This window comes from Myotis brandtii, unplaced genomic scaffold (genome assembly GCF_000412655.1).
Source record: "Myotis brandtii unplaced genomic scaffold, ASM41265v1 scaffold240, whole genome shotgun sequence".
NCBI lineage: Eukaryota > Metazoa > Chordata > Mammalia > Chiroptera > Vespertilionidae > Myotis > Myotis brandtii.
The window spans coordinates 3,906,672-3,922,118 of record NW_005359064.1 but is presented as its reverse complement, the minus strand read 5'-3'; the positions used below and the strand labels follow the sequence as shown (position 1 = coordinate 3,922,118).

General features: G+C 47.2%; 1 protein-coding gene across 2 annotated transcripts in view; it reads right to left on the bottom strand.

The window, feature by feature from the left end:
• Positions 1 to 15,447, bottom strand: part of LDLRAD4 (low density lipoprotein receptor class A domain containing 4) — a 335,092-nt gene that overhangs the window by 319,074 nt on the left and 571 nt on the right. The window contains exon 1 of one of the 2 annotated variants that reach the window (XM_005866917.2): positions 15,214 to 15,438. The exons of the other annotated variant lie outside the window; for it this stretch is intronic. The gene's annotated coding sequence lies outside the window, so the exon portion shown is untranslated. Of the gene's footprint in view, positions 1 to 15,213; positions 15,439 to 15,447 lie in introns of those variants that run through there. 2 annotated transcript variants of the gene reach the window in all.

Sequence of the window (15,447 nt, the reverse complement as noted above, 5' to 3'; positions counted from 1 at the left end):
CAGGTGGGCCCTCTGGATGGGAGGCTGAAGGAAACCTGCAGCCCTAGCCAGTTTGGCTCAGTGGGTGGGGCGTCAGCCTGAGGACTAAAGCGTCCCGGGTTCAATTCTGGTCCAGGGCACATGCCAGGGTTGCAGGATCCATCCCCAGTGGGAGGCGTGCAGGAGGCAACCAATCAATGATTCTCTCTCATCATTGTTTCTGTCTCTCTCTCCCTCTCCCTTCCTCTCTAAAATCAATAAAAATATTTTTTAAAAAGAAAGAAAAACCTGCAGAAGAAAGACCTTGACCCACCTAAGGCTGACCTCATCTGCAGGCAAGGCTGTCACACGTGGGCTGCAAGTGAACTGCTGTCTTACTCACAACTACTTGGAATCTGTCTTACTCAGGGTGTTTTCCCCTGTCCCATTGGTTACTAATCTTTGTGGGTTTTAAATCCAAGACAACAAAATGAGAGTCAAGAAGACATCTCTAATACCAGAATAAAAGCACAGTCAGATGTCTAGAAGATGAGTCAAACTTCCAGGGAACTGTCAAACTGTCTTCTGTGAAGAAATGGGGGAAAAGATTCATAGACCATAATTTTCTCTACTTTGAACTTTCCCTGATCCCAAAAAGAGAAGAAAACAGCTTAGGGGGAACCAAGATTATAACAGAGAAACCTTACCTAAACAGAAAACATCTACCTCTGAAGATTTCAATAAAATCAATAAATCTGATGACCTTTTACAGTTTGATAAATTTGTTTGAAACATATAAAAAATATCTAATTCATCCACGATTTATTTAGCCAGCAAGTTGAATTTGCGAGGGGGAGGGGAGGTGGAGTGCAAGAGTTGGTCCAGAAAACAATTGCTTCTCCTGACTCCTGGGAGGTAGTTTACTCTGGGGTGGGGGGTGGGGGGGAAAATAAATAAAATGTTAAGGTAAGTGAGTAGAAAAACCTAAGACCACAAAGGGAGGGGATGGGGGGGCGGCAGGGATGGCGATGGCATTGATGTCACTGAGATGTGCCTGCCTTCTCATCCCTTTCACTTCTGGGGCTACACCTGAGCCTTGCCAGGGGGGATGCTCTATCCACACTAAGGTCTGACCTGACCAGAGTGACTAAGCTTGAGACGCCCAGCACCCACACTGCCCCACCCAGGCTTCGAGAGGGAGAAGGGAGCAAGACGGCTCACCCTGAGCCTGGAGCCTCGAGCCCTGCACATGCCACGCTGCCCACCATCCTCCCCAGGCTGTGCCCAGTGCTGCCTGCCTTCTGTCACGTGGCTGTGGTCCCTGGGCTACACGCCTGTCTCCTGCACTTACTTTCCAGCCCGCACTTGTGGAACAGCCGGAGAAAACCGGGACCGGGTCTGGGCCGGGCCCATGGTCAGGGATAGCAAGACGGCTCACCCTGAGCCTGGAGCCTCGAGCCCTGCACATGCCACGCTGCCCACCATCCTCCCCAGGCTGTGCCCAGTGCTGCCTGCCTTCTGTCACGTGGCTGTGGTCCCTGGGCTACACGCCTGTCTCCTGCACTTACTTTCCAGTGGGAAAGGTAACAACCCGCACTTGTGGAACAGCCGGAGAAAACCGGGACCAGGTCTGGGCCGGGCCCATGGTCGTGGAAGGCCTCCCTGGGAGAGACTCCTGACCAAGGCCTGAATGAAGGGAGGGGACAGACGTGTGGGGCTACTGGCCCCTCTGCCTGGCAGAGGAGCAGAGCAATCACTGGAATGGCTGGGCTGAGACTACACTAGGAGGTAGGAGGAGAGCATGAGCCGGGAGAAGGGACACACTGAGCTGCTAGCGGTAGTGCTATGACAAGTGACCAGATATGGGGCAGACTTTGAAGACAGAACCAACAGGATTTGTGGATGGCCTGAGTCAAGGAGACCTCCAAGATGTGTGGCCTGCATCACTGGGCCAGCGGGAATGCAGTTACTGAGATGGGACAGTGAGGTGGAGGTGTGAGGAACCAAGGGGGCAGTGGGGGAGGTGGGGGACCAGGAGATGCCCATTGGACACTGGAGATGCCCACTAGGCAGTTAGGTATGAGTTTGGAGTTCCGAGTTCAGAGGCAAAATCCTCTGTGTAAATATATAACCAAATCCAATACATGCAACAGAATTCTGCCTCTAAGCTCTCCAGATGTGGGTAGAAGGTGCCTGGTTCCCTGACAGGCCCCACTGAAGGGTGACTCTGAGCCTGGCCATCCCTCCCCCGCAGCTTTCCTTGGCAGGCCAGCTCTGAGGTAGGGAGACCAAGTACCCAAACACGGCTTGCCTAGAGAAAGTTGCCATAAAACCGCACCAGAAACGACGGCAAATGGAGTATTTCAAATATGGGGGGGCTCAGTTCTTTAGCCAGCTCTCAGAAGCAGCCGTAGATTCTTTGCTGGGCTCTGCTCGCCGTTCCCCTCTGTCAACCCTAAGAACAAGCCAGAAGGGCCCGCTGACATCTTGCCATCTTCTCTCCTCGGTGAACAAGCCAAGGAAGCTAAGAGATCACAGCACCCTGTTATCCAACAGCAGAGGGTGTATTCGAACTGGTGCAGAAGACAAGCTCCCTCTTAACGGAGGGAGGAGAGCATCTCATCAGCACTGTCCCTCAGGGCAGGTGCCTTCCTCAGAGGGGGGGCCATGGAGCGGAAGCCCGCCTCCAAACTCACTGCTGCAACTGCCTATTTACCCTATTGATCACATGAACCAATGGCCCAAGGAGATCAGAAAGCACTTCATTTGCCACCTTAACTATTGAATGATTCCTAAGCCCTTGATAGTGGTGTCCAAACCAGGAAAAGCCAGCAGACACCTGGCCTCTGTCTCCATCATTAACTCGGATGCAGAGGCCGGTTTCCTGTCCCTGGGGTAGAGCACAGGGTTCTAAATTGCAGGAACTATATGCATCTCTTAGACAAAGTGAAATAAGCAGCCCCCTCCTCACCCTTAAGGCTGCTCCCTCTCACCCCTATTCTGAACACGTGTTCCCACGGCCCCAATGGTCCCCCAATTTTTTTTAATTGATTTCAGAGAGGAAGGGAGAGAGATAGCGAGATAGAAACATCAATGATGAGAGAGAATCATTGATTGGCTGCCTCCTGCCCGCCCCCTACTGGGAGGGGGGGGAATCGAGCCCACAACCCAGGCATGTGTCCTTGGCTGGAATCGAACCTGGGACCCTTTAGTCCACAGGCCGACAGTCTATCCACTGAGCCAAACCAGCTAGAGCGGTCCCCCAATTTTTTAAATCATATACTCCTATGAGCAAAAGTGTGAACACACACACATGGGTCATGTATATAGGGCATTCCAAAAAAGCGTATACACACTTTGAATGATTATAAAGTCAGTGTTTATTAACATACAGGTCATTTTCAAATTTTAAAAGAATCTACACAAATGAATAATTTTTTTGTCAATGCCTGTTTTCAAACCGATAACCATTCTGGTCCAGGCACTGCTGATAACAAGAAGCAATGAAATCGCAAACATCAAGAGTAATTTTGTTTGGTATTTGTGCGCCCTCAATTCATCAACTGTTGCCAGTTTTGTACTATAAACTTTATATTTTATGTATCCCCATAAAAAAAGTCTAGTGGATAAATTTTCTTTGTTCAAAGTTTAGTCTGGTTTCACCCATTATTCAAATCAGTTAAACCTGAAAAGGAGTAAAAATTAAGTGAGTTGTCAGCTGTTAAAGTGTGTATACATTTTGGGTGGGTCCCCAAAAAAATGTGTACACACTTATAATTATAATTTTGGGTGGGTCCCCAAAAAAATGTGTACACACTTTGAATAATTATAAAGACAATATTTGTACTTCAACTGCCTTTTCACACTTCCAGTAGCATTTAAGAATTTCCTTTGTTCAAAACTTACTCTGGCAGAAAAGAAAGAAACAACAATTGAGCTATCAGCTGTTAAAAGTGTATATACATGTTTTTGGGAACGCCGTGTATTTATTTATAAATTACATACATGTATTAGAGTAATAGTGCATCGTACACATTATGCATAGAAATTAAAAGCTCCAGAATTTGTCTTCTAGACCCCAGTGCACACGGCTCTCTGGAAGTCACCGATGGAGAACACCCTCTCCCTGTTGTCCACCTGGCAAAACTCTGTTCTTTCACCAAGTCTCAGCCCAAAGCCAATCTGTCTGTGAAGTCTCCCTTGATGGACCAGAGTAGACAGGGAAGTCCTCCTAGCTCCCCAGCCCTTATACCTCCCCAGGGAGGCCATCGCCCGTGCAGCAGCTGGGTGGGGACAGGGGCAGTGCCTGGCCGTCAGTGCTCGTTAAGAATGTGGAGCAGAAGGAAAGGGAAGGGAGGGAACGAGTGAGGCCATCAGAGCTCACCGCCCTTTAGGCCCAGCGGCCTCACTCTTCAAGTACAAAGCCTTTCCTAATAGCATAAATGGTGATTCCCAATCTTAACCAGAGACTTGATTATACTAGGAAACTGCCCGCTCTTATTTTCTGGCTGCTTCCTGTACACATAATCTATCTTCTCCTTGGGTCTCCAAGTCCCCAGGGGGCAGGAGCTGTGTGTCCACCCCACCAGGCTGGCCGGGCACTTCACAAATACTTATTTGACTTTATAATCGCCATTTATTGAGCATTTGCTATGATAGTGCACTGGACCTCTCCCAGCTGGTGTGCATATACATGATCTTATTTAATCCTCTTCAAAACCTAACAGGTGGGCAATTAGTTGTTTTAGAGAAGGGCAAACTGACTTTCCACAGTCAAACAGCCTTACAGGACATGGCTGGACAAGAACCCAGAAGACACAATTAGGAGTGGCAGGCGAAAAAAGAAAAGCCCTTATGGCAAAACCTTCCTCAAAACCAGGAGACAGGACATCTGCTCAGATCCTTCCACACACACTGGGGACAGCAAGTTGCTGCAGGCGGCTGCCTCCCAGGCCTGCCGCTTTTTCGGGTGGGTCCAGTGGCACAGTCTGCTCCATGGCAGATGCCAGAAAGGGAGCCATTGCTTAGGCATGCCTGATTTTTAAATTCCAATATATAAAACAGGTTACCACAGTGAAAGAGGAAGGATTCATATTACAAAGTAAAGCACTAAGAGTTCCATTAAATAACTAATGCTCCCACTCCATTTTAATTTTTCTAACGATTTTTAATTGATTTTTTAGAGAGAGAGGAAGGGAGAAGGGAAGAGAGAGAGAGAAACATACATCGATTAGCTGCCTCCTGCACGCCCCCCACTGGGGATCAAGCCAGCCACCCAGGTATGTGCCCCCAATGGGAATCGAACCAGCAACCCTTCAGTGCATGGGATGAAACACATCCAACTGAGCTACACTGGCCAGGGTACTCTTACTCCATTTACTGTCCAACTTTATCAGAAAACAGATATCATTATTTCTCTGGTCTAAATTTACTACATAAATTATGTACTTGTAACTCTATGTGTATAATAACTGTCTATTATTTTTACATTACTCTTCAGATGAAAAAAATGTTTAATCCCAGGACCTCTAATTTAGAAGTAAAAGATTTTGAATCTCATATTTAAACACCAATAGGATGAAAACTGCGTTCTATAAGGATGTAATATTTATATTAACAGCCAAAGCAGCAGAGAAACAAATGTTCAATAGAGCCATTCAACTGTAAACATTACCTCCACCCTTGAAATCATGCACGCCTTATGTCCGAAAAGGCCCTCTGTCCCTACTAGAAAAGCATTCTGGCATTTTATAATTCTGCTGAAGGCACAAGCCAAATCCAGCAAGGTCAAATTAAACATAAGTCTGTCAGTCCTGCACCCATCAGCCAACAGCAAACAGGGGAAAAGGACACGAGCTGTATTTTTCAGTCACCCAAAGTGCACTGAGCAAATGTTCCAGAAACCCGTTCCATAACATCGTTAGCATGTAACTCCCCTGGGAACCTCCCACCCACCCCAGCAAGGGACCCTGCACAGGCTGCTCCCCTGAAGACCATGTCCAACCCTTGCTGGCCAGACCACCTGCATGGCCACCAGCTGGCCCCCCCACCACTAAACACTGCACACTCCATCTTCTAGTCCTTGGCACCGTTGGCACCGCCAGCCACTAATAAGGTAGGTTTGCACCTGGGAATGCAGAGTGTGGTACACTGTGTGGCCAGGAGGGGAGAGATGTGGGCCAAGCCCAACTGCTCAAGCGGAGCTCCCCACCATCTGTGCCTGGAGTGCAGGGACTCGCCTGAGCACAGAGGCAGAACAGTGCCCACCAGGGCCCCAGAGACCCTGCACACTGCTCACCCGGCCATGCCACAGACGGTGCACACTCCCAGCATGCACCCCTGAGCACCCACACCTGCTGAACAAATGGATGCATATAGATGCATGTGAATAGAACAAGCTAATTGGGACTAGCCCCCAAAATGGGGGTGTTACATCTTGCTCCCTCCAACCAGCATTGTAAGTGGACTCCCCTCCAACCAGTCCCAACCTTTCAACTGAAAAGGCTGCCTTTGAAAAACACAAAACTGACCTACCTTTAGATAATGGCAACCAACTAAAGTGATTTTTCCTTTCTTTCAAGCTTCAGAAGTAACCAGCTTAGGAGGCCAGACACTGTTAACAGCTGCATGTGACTCTGAAAGGGCTCAGGCCTTGGCCAGAAGCAGAAAATTCTACCCAATCTGTAGAGGGAAGGAGTGAAGAACAGGCAACAGTGGGCACCAGCATTAAGTGTTGAGCATCAACAACCATCAACTGAAACATTAGGGGAATGGATTTTATGTCTCCATCCTTGGGTACAAGGCTAGGGAAAAGTTTAATCTCAAAAAGCGGACATTTAAAATGGAGAGAGGTGACTGAACAAGATGTCACACAGCATTTTAAGCAACTGGATGCTGAATCCACTCCCTCTCCTGGCCCTCATCCCTCTATTGTGAGTCCAAGATGCCCCTGTGAGGAAGGGTTAGCATAGTGGGAAAAGACCAGGTGCAGTCCTTGGCCATGAAATCCTGTACTTTCATTTAAAAATATATCATTAGACTGTTTCGTGACCTTAACTTGCCTGAGTAGAATTTCATTTAAATTTAAAATAGCACAAAGGTCTTATCCCTCCTGATGAGATCATCTACTATAACATCATTGCATTTGCCCATAACAAAACTCTCACAAATAGCAAAACTGTTCACCTATGACCCGGATGACATAAACCCAGATTTTTACATCAAAAAAACTGGGAAGGAAAATTTAAATATCATACTATTTTACTGACAAATTTGCAAAGGTTTTTTCATAATAATATTCAGCACTGCCAAGGATACAGCCACCCTCATATCTAGAGTGTAAAGCAGCCGTGGGCAAACTACGGCCCGCGGGCCGGATCCGGCCCGTTTGAAATGAATAAAACTAAAAAAAAAAAAAAGACCGTACCCTTTTATGTAATGATGTTTACTTTGAATTTATATTAGTTCACACAAACACTCCATCCATGCTTTTGTTCCGGCCCTCCGGTCCAGTTTAAGAACCCACTGTGGCCCTCGAGTCAAAAAGTTTGCCCACCCCTGGTGTAAAGTGTGCCATCCTTTCTGAAAAGTAACCTGGTAATACTTTTGGAGGAACCTCTCAAAGTTCTTAGACCCCCCCCCAACTTCCCTCTTAGAAATCTATTCAAAGGATGTCATCAAAACATTCAATGTAGCCCTGGCTGGTGTGGCTCTGTTGGTTGGAGCATTATCCTGTATACCAAAAAGATGTATGTTCAATTCCCAGTCAGGGCACATGCTAGGTTGTGCATTCGACCCCCAGTTGGGGCATGTACTGAAGGTAACCAATCCATGTTCTCTCACATCGATGTTCCTCTCTCTCTCCGTGTGTGTGTGTGTGTGTGTGTGTGTGTGTGTGTCTCCACTTTCCCCTCGCTCTATAAAATTAATTTTAAAAAAAATCCTCGCCCTGACCGGTTTGGCTCAGTGGATAGAGCGTCGGCCTGTAGACTCAAGGGTCCCAGGTTCGATTCCGGTCAAGGGCATGTACCTTGGTTGCAGGCACATCCCCAGCGGGGGTTGTGCAGGAGGCAACTGGTCGATGTTTCTCATCGATGTTTCTAGCTCTCCATCCCTCTCCCTTCCTCTCTGTAAAAAATCAATAAAATATATTTTTTTAAAAACCCTCACCAGAGGATCTGCTTACGTTCAAGGTAGTTCTATCTAATAAAAGGCTAATATGCAAATCAACCAAACAGCAGAATAACCGGTCGCTAGATGAGCAATGACCACCAGAGGGCAGACGCTCAATGCAGGAGCTGCCCCCTGGTAGTTAGTGCGCTCCCACAGGGGGAGCGCCGCTCAGCCAGAAGCCAGGCTCACAACAGTGCTAAGGATGTCAAACTGACGGCTGAGGTCTGCTCCCCACCCCGAGGGCTCCCAGACTGCGAGAGGGTGCAGGCCAGGCTGAGGGGACCCCCCCACAGCGCACAAATTTCGTGCACTGGGCCTCTAGTGTTATTTATAATAGAGAAAACTGGTAATAGCTTCAATGTCCCAAAGCAGGTCTTTTAAAAATAACAATATAACTATAGAGTAAGCTATATTGGAGAATATTTAAATTACATGAAAAAAATTTTATGATGAAATGCTTTTAAAAAAAGTACGTAACTTTTTTACATGATTTTATAATTAACCAATAAATACACCTGGAAGAATCTACTAAACTGTTAACAGAGGTCATCTCTAAATGTAGTGAACCATAATTTTGGTCATTTTTATTTTCTCCTTTGTTTTATATTTTCCTGATTATCTTCAATAAGTATATAATCGGGGGGAGGGGGGGAGGATTTCAGAGACAGGACTGGTGACACTGGGTTCAGCCAGGCCTGAAAGACTCCATGGAAAAGTCCGGTTTGGAAAACGAGGGCAGAGCACTGGACCAGCAGCATGCCCTGGCCCCCACATCTGTCCCTGACTGGCTGTACTCACACCTGCTCCACAGGAGGTATGGGAGTGGCTTCACCCTGGTGCTGAGGACTAAGATACAGTCTGGGGCACGCCACATAAAATGTGGATGCTCAGTGCTGTGGAGACTGGAGGACAGAGCACAGGCCAGAACAGGAACTTCCAGAGGCCTGCCTTACCTCAACTGCAAAGAGAACACTTGACCAACCCCATCCCAGGGGGCTGTAAGGATCAAATGTGACAAAGGATCAGAAATCCTCACAATGTGTGGGCACAGTAATAGATATTTATACAAAGGACAGTACCATCCCAGGACCCGGCCAAGCTCAGAGGCTACGATAGGCTCCATCTCCGTTCCAGCCCTACAGCCTGGGGAAGTTTTTGCAAAGCGCTGAAACGCTGTCCTGCCAGACCCCAAAAAAGCTGCATCTCCTGGGAACTCACTTTAGGTTCTGTAATCTCAAACACTTAGGTTTGTCCAAGATGGACAATATTTCACAAGAGGTGAAATGTGTACAATAACTGTGTAATATTTTTATATTACTCTTCAGATGTTATGTGTGGTTAATTTATGGCCCCCATGGAGCAAAACAGAGAATCTTAAAGACTATTATTTTTTTATTTCTCCCCCCCCCCATATGTGAGAAGCAAAGGGAAACAAAAATGTTCCAAGTACTGGAACAAGCTGGATCCTTCTGAGTGAATGGACAACGGGAGGAGGCCTCATCCAGTCCATCCTCACCCCCAGACCCACAAGCCTCAGTTCACCAGCCAGGAAACAGGTCCTAATGCTCTGACACCCACAGAAGACTAACAGACGTTGTTTGCAAGAAACACTGCAGAATACCACCTTCTTCCAAGGAACTGGAGGCTGATGTGGCCAAACAAAGCCACCAATGGCTCAATTACCAAAACTGAGGTTCTTGCCACAGGCAACATCGGAACAGAGAGCAAAAGTTAGAAATAAGAATGGGGCCGGGAAGTAAGGGGAGTAGAAACCAGAGCCACAGTCAAGGCAGCAAGAAGGAAGGGGCTTGTTGGCTGGATAGAGTCACTGGAACTGTATGGGGACAAGGAGAGAGAAGTGCCACTGTCCCCCTCCACCCAGCCGGTAAGGGGTCCCTGAGGAAGACCCAGACCCCAGGGGGACACTGCCTGGGCTGCATCAGACTCCACCCTTTATTTACAAGAGCTGTGACTCTGGGCAATTTCAGGGCTTCCAGTTGCCTTCCAGCAAACTGGGGATGGAAGCCGTACCTAAGTCATAAGGCTGCTGTGAGGATTAAATCAGTTAATGTGTGTGCAGCCCTAAGAACAGTCTGGCACAGTTAGTGATATGCAAGTGCTTGGAATCACTGCTAGTATTCTCTGACCAAGTGCCTGGTGGAAGACGGGTGGGGGAGAGGGGGGCGTCAGAGGTCCAGGAGCCCTTCTGAAAACAGCCTGGATTCAAGCTATGGGCTCTCCACTCTTGCCTTCCAGAAGCAGTGAGATTTTATTATGAAAAGTCCCTCCCCAACTCTTGAGGGCCAATGAAAATAATCCCTGGCCATACCTCCACCAGTGGCCAGGAGCCCAGCCCATCTCTGGAGGATGGTGGCCCTGCAAAGGAACCAACAAGGCACACAGGAAACCTGCCATTCTGCAAACCCCAGAAGCAAGGCATCCACCCACTTACACAGAAGGCCTCTGCCGCACCTCACATGGAAGGATGGCTGGCCAGGGGTGGGTGAATGGGATGGAGCCTTCTTGCAAACTGGATAGAACAATAGTACTTGGAAAAGAAATTCTAGATCCACTTAGGGATCATGTGGATGAGGGCACACAGATGTTGCTCACACCCACCCAATTCCTGCTCTTAACGTCACTCGAGTAGTCCAGGTCCTGCATCCAGTCTGCGAAGAGAAGAGCAAGTCATTTGGCAGGGGCCCAGTTTAGGAGGTGGCTTTGTAATATGAGCAGTGTGTCCACTAACAACCAGAGCAAGACCATTAAGTTCATTACACCTGTCACTCTGCCAGCTGACTATCCAAATTGCCAGAGATGAAAGTACATTATGCCCAGGAGTGCCACCCAGCCCCCGCCCAGGGCAGCACCACACTTATCTCAGACAATTTGTTCTCAATGTCTGCACCTGCAGAAAGAACGCAACTGTAAACAGCTTGAAACTTGGCTCTGAGAAACCATCGGGCCAGAGCAGGTCCATCTAAGAGCAAAGTTTAGTTTCTTGGAGCAGGTCCCTGCGAGGAAGACTAGGTGCCATATGCCCTGATGAGGAGGAAGAAAGGGGGGGGGGCAGGGTAAGGGGGCAAAGCTACCAGCAAAACTAAGGACACAGAGCTGCTACGTGGATTCTGCTGCCCCGAAGCACTGCCAAAAATATAGTGAGGGACACACCCTTTTCACTTCCGAACCAAGTCACAGAATTGTAAGCAGTAGGCAGAGGCCTTCCCTGCAGCTGCACAGCCAACAGGCTCCCTGGGTGCGCACCGCCTGGGCCGCCACTGGCTGCAGAGTGCGTTTGCAGTGCAAGCGCGTTGCAGACAGCGGTAATTTATTTATCCCTGTCATGTAACATTAGCAATCTGTCTGGAGCTTGGCAAGCAGCAACTTGCACTGTCATATAAACTGTCTGACAAACTTAAAGTTTCATAAATGCTTCTCTTTTCCAGCACACAATAAAACATCATTTTTAAAAAGTTATCTCCTTTTCTGTTCCTTTTCTTTCTTCCCCTTCCAAAAAAAAAAAAAAAAGGAAGGAAAAGAAAGAAAAACAACAAAAGAACCCATGCAAACAGAAATGATCCCTCAGCAGGATTCTTAACCTTAAAAGTCTCAACATTTTTCCAATGCCAAGTAAAATAAATAAATGGGGGGGGGAAAAGGACAAAATCTGCAAAACAAAAGTACAGTCATTAAAAATTAATAAAGGGTGTGGACATGAGCTCCTACCCCCGTCTGCTCATGGGGATTTGAGCCAGACATTCTGCATCCTCATTAAGTGGTGTCTGGCAGGCTGCCGGAGTTTTAGTGGGTTCTGGGAATGCCAATATATTAACCAGAGGACTTTTTGCATACCCTTTAGAGTTTTTATTCTAGAAAAGTCAACCATTTGGCACTGTGCAGCCTTATTTTTGTCCGGGAAAGCTCTCAGCTGCCAATCGAGGGAGAACTTATAGCTATGTTCTTAGTAATTTCCAAGACCTATCTGGAAAACAAGCGTGGTGGGAAGAAAAGTCCTCACAAAAACAGCTGAAAAGGCCAAAGTACCATTTTTAGTGGGAATTCAAAGAAAAGCAATCCATACTTAAATCACCTGGATATGACACAGCATAGATATTATTTTCAAGTCCTCCTGTGATAGAGGAAAAGATAATATTAATTGGAAATATAAATCCAATTAATAGTATAGGTGCTTGGCTATTTCCGTTACGGGCTTAACAGTGAAGCAAGTAATGCCAGACCAAAAAAAAAAAAAAACTCCCTAAAAAATGGCAGGTCTTGTGGCCTAAATTTTCAAATAGTAGGCAGAAGCTTTACATTCCTATTTTAAAACTTAAGATTCACCTTCCATGAACATCCATAATATAGGTCAAGGTGTAATTGTAGACTAACAAATCCCATGTAGCAGAAAGTCACTTTGACATCAGATGATAATGGCTTCCAGGCGAGTTCTCTGAGACCTAAAAAAAGGAAAGGAGGAATGGAAGGCGGAAGGGAGGAGGAGGAAGAAGGGAGGAAAGGGCAATTTGGGACTACTTAGCTATTTTGCTACTGTTCACATATAAATAGCCATGTGCCTATATAAAGTGTGTTAATAAGCATTTCTAAAAATTTTCCAGGTTAACATGGAATAATCTTTTATAGCTATTGCTCCTTGAGTTTTCTCTATTAACTCTCACCCAAAAGGACAGACACATCAGAGAGACTCCCTAAGCCGAGATTCAGAAGAAAGATGAGGGGGGAAAAAACATGATGAGGGCTACCAGAAAGATCTAACCCAGCGGTTCTTAACCTGTGGGTCGCGACCCCTTTGGCAGTCGAACGACCCTTACACAGGGGTCGCCTAAGACCATCCTGCATATCAGATATTTACATTACGATTCATAACAGTAGCAACATTACAGTTATGAAGTAGCAACGAAAATAATTTTATGGTTGGGTCACAACATGAGGAACTGTATTTAAAGGGCCAGAAGGTTGAGAACCACTGATCTAACCCGTCAGTCACAAGTGTCCCTGCCCTGAGTCCTCCAAGTGCTTGGGTTTTACAGGGTGACACAGAGCAACCACCTCCTGCCCAGACCATAGGGTGACTGAATGCTGGGCTGACTGCATGCTGGGCAGTGCAAAGGGACCCAGACAGAGCTTGGTGGTCTCTCCTTGGCAGCAGCCCAGAAACTACCTTCAGAGAGCAAAAGTCACTCTCACCTCCCCATTCCCCTGTCCGGCTGGGAGTTGCCCCTCCAGAGGCCCAGATACAACACTGCGTCCATGAACTGTAAGGCTGCTCTGCAGAGCTGCGAAGTCAACCAAGACCACAGCACAGTCCCAAACGGAAAACACCTCTACAGATGGGCCCTTACTCTCAGTGCGCCAGGCAACTAAACTATTCTTAGGACACTGACAGCAGTTGGGGGAAAATAAATATTTGTCTATGTATGTATATACTCGGAGGTGGGGGGGGGGAGGGCTGTGAAGGTGGACTTTGAATCCAACAAATTGGCACAAAATCCCCAAATAAGCAGCTGGCACTGCTGGGTTCCTCTGCAGGGTTGTGGTCATGCAAACCAAGGCCCTAAAAGGATTCAAGAGACAGCCCCCAAAGCCTACTGGGAATAGTCCTCTTCATCATAAATACAAACCTACACAAACTGGAACCATGGCCAATGAGGGCAAATTCTTCCAGGGGCAACAGCAGAATGTTGGAAACGTAGAGGGATATTTTAAATCAAGAGAGGAATGCCGCTACAACTCCATTACAACAAATCCCTTACTAGCATTTACAGACTGGCACCTAATTCCTAACAGTGTGTTCAAATGTCAATAGTAACAGGAAGCTCTCAAAAGAATTAAGCTTCCAAAGATCATGAAGAATTTCTCCCATTTTTAAAAGGTACTGCTCTGCATTCAAGGGTTGATAGGAAACCAAATATTGTAATCCATAAATGTGCATGGGTAATATTCTGATCTACTCATTTGTCTATGTAATGACTCAAATTTGACATTATGATCCTTTACTAAACATAAAGAATGTGTTCCGAGAGAATTCTGCAGAATATAAAGGCAGATGTACTGATGACAGTAAACTCAATATAAATAGCAGAAAAGACTAAATACGCATATGCAAAATGCAAAACACGGCTTGTGCAATGACAGCTTCTCGGTGCAGACTCTACAGAATCTTTCCTGTAATTCAATACTCAGTCCTGAAGCTCCAGAGGAAATACAAATGGGAGAATACCTTCCTTGGCTAGCCAGACAAGAGGAAAGGGCCATCTTAAAGAGCAGTTTCCCAGCCCTAGTCCTGAGGGAAGGCACCAACCACCATGCCAGTCACAGTACCCAGATATTTTTAAGAGCCAAAGCTGTTCACCATCTCTACCCACCTCCACTGCAAGAAACTTACTAATGGTAGCTCTCTGAATCAACACTCTTTACAACTTATTTCACCTTGCATCCCACAATGCCAAGCACACAGTAGGTCATCAATCAATATCACAATCACATTTAACATTTAGAAAGGAGCACTGAACTATAAGTGGAGGGGTCCAGGGACAAGAAGTTGCCAAAAATATAAGAGAGAAAAAGAAGGGAATAGATGGGACACAAAGGAAGAGAAAAGAAGCAAATCAAACTTATCCAATGCTAGCTAATTAAAAGACTGAAGAAAATAAAAATTAAGCCGGTTTATGTGGCCATTGCCACTCAGCAGTCATTCCTATGCCTGGGTAGGAGGAGCGAGGAAGCCCTACTTGCTATAAAGAGTTTCTTGCAGTCTAGACAAGCAGCGCGGTGCCCTGCCAGCAAACCCAGGAAACGGGGCACTGACCCGTGCGCCTTCTCCAGGTGCCACCCACCCACAACGCGCCCATGTCGTCCTCCAGAAAATCCGCCACGTTGGGAAGCCTCCTCCTTTTCCAATTTAAAAAAAAAAAGTTTAAAAACAAGCAAATGTCCTCTCTGCCCCCATAACGAATTAACCTGAGTAGAGCCTGCCCACTGTCTTCCAGCAGCGTACTTGCAGGGCGCGCCCCCAACCCCACCCTGGGCGGCCCACCGGACAGGGGCACCGGAGAGCCTCCTCACCGCTGTGCAGGCTGACCCCACAACAAAGGCAAGTGCCGGGCCTGGGCTGGGTGCTCGTCGCTTCCTGTTCATTCCACCGTGAGGGTCAGAGAGAAATTCAACACACGCCTGCCTGCTTCCTCCAGAGCTCGGAGACCCAACCTCAGTGTAACAGCAGCCGCCCGAGACAATCGACTTCCCAGCCAATGCCGGGAGCTCCGGGCGGCCCCGCGACCGACGTCAACGCGCGCGGGG